At 41.6% G+C, this 1,749-nt stretch overlaps 1 non-coding gene across 1 annotated transcript; it reads right to left on the reverse strand.

Annotated features, from left to right (window-relative positions):
- Positions 1-170: 170 nt before the first annotated feature.
- On the reverse strand, positions 171-252 carry trnas-aga (transfer RNA serine (anticodon AGA)). The gene has a single exon. It is a non-coding gene; the product is annotated as a tRNA-Ser (tRNA).
- Positions 253-1,749: the final 1,497 nt, after the last annotated feature.

Genomic DNA, 1,749 nt, shown 5'->3' on the forward strand with positions numbered 1-1,749 from the left:
ACCATACATGCAACCCATGTACCATACATGTCCTGACACCAGCAGACACCAATGGACTTATAGGACAAAAGCATAAGAACTGGCCTCTTCCTCAATCTATGATTAAAGAATCTTTTTACCTCCTACGCTCTCTGTATTGCAAACTGGCACATATGAAACATAAGACTAAACGTTGTTGGCAGGGTTCGAACCTGCGAGGGGAGACCCCAATGGATTTCTAGTCCATCGCCTTAACCACTCGGCCACAACACCCCAAGTACTGCATATGTCTGGACACCAGGAGACACCAATGGATTCAAAGGACAAAACCTTAAAATTGCACTTTTGTTCAATATCTGATTGCAGGACCTTTTTCTTCTCTGCACTTTGGAAAGTAGACTGGCATAAGAATTATCAATGAAATATTACCAATTCACTCTACGTTGTTGGCAGGATTCGAACCTGCGCGGGGAGACCCCAATGGATTTCTAGTCCATCTCCTTAACCACTCGGCCAAAAATGGGGCAAAAGGGACTGCTAGAAGTGGGGGAAAAGGGAAAGGAGGGGGAAAGAAGGGGGGGTGAAAGGGAGGAAAAATCTGAAGCTTCTACACAAGTACACGTTTCAACAACATTCATGTCATTGTAGTGATACCTGTTTTATGCTCCTCTATGCATTTTTACACTAATTTCAAGTTCAATATAGAATAACATCCCATCCAAATACTGTTATTTTTGAATTACTGAATTACTAGACTGTTGATAATATCAGTTTTGAGAGGGCCAACAAAATTATAAAAGACACAAATAAATGATCAGTGATATTTATTCATTCACAGAGGGCTAACAATATACCTTGACATGTAAAGCAGCACCTACAGGCTGACTAAAAACATACAAATATCAGAGAGAACTTCAGATCACACATTTTTTAATCTGTCAGCCATAAACTCAGCATATACAAGTGCAAACTGAAATTATAAAGTGTCAAATTCTTCCATTAATTTTCTTTTGTATTAGGTTTTTGCAGTGTTTATTATTAATCTACTTCAAAACTGTTCTCCCTCATAATATATTATAGATACAGAATATAAAACTATCAGTGAGCAAGGCAAGAACATCCTTCAAAATTCTTAGTGCAACCTCATATTGCACTGATAAAAATAGCTGGGAAAAATAAATCCAACTGCTTGGATTTCTATCCGCTAAAAACTGAAAACTAAAAAGAAAATCTTTCAAACAGTCATTGCTTCCCAAGAGACTCTTTCCATTCCAAAATAGTTTGTCCAGAGGCTGGACAGTACCATTTTCCCTTAATCTGCGTATGGCCAGTGCTTTTGTTTTTTGCCTGACCACAAACTGAACACTGATAATGGTAGTCCTGCTTCCATTGGCGCTTTTTGGGAGGCTCCCCTCTTGCCAGCCGTTCCTGGTCTTCTAATTCTGCCCTATTCTGTCTCCACTTCCTGTAGCGATTCATGTTGGCTGGAGCCTGATCTGATGTTGATGATGACGCTGAACCAGCAGCAGCTGCAGGAGTTGATGAGTGAAGTGGTGGTGTATAGTACCTATAAAATGGAGCCATAGGAGATGGCAGGGGTGGGAACTGTCCTTGTCCAAATGAGGTCAAAACTGGAGCTGGTGGACCGTAGCAGAAACCCAAAGAACCGGATGGCGCTTGTGGCACCTGGTTCTGCTCACAGTAGGACCAAGCAGATGATGGTGGCTGATCAGTCTGTGGATACATGAAGCTGGCAGGAACGGGGGCCTG

This window comes from Poecilia formosa, unplaced genomic scaffold (genome assembly GCF_000485575.1).
Source record: "Poecilia formosa unplaced genomic scaffold, Poecilia_formosa-5.1.2 Scaffold4, whole genome shotgun sequence".
Classification (NCBI taxonomy): domain Eukaryota; kingdom Metazoa; phylum Chordata; class Actinopteri; order Cyprinodontiformes; family Poeciliidae; genus Poecilia; species Poecilia formosa.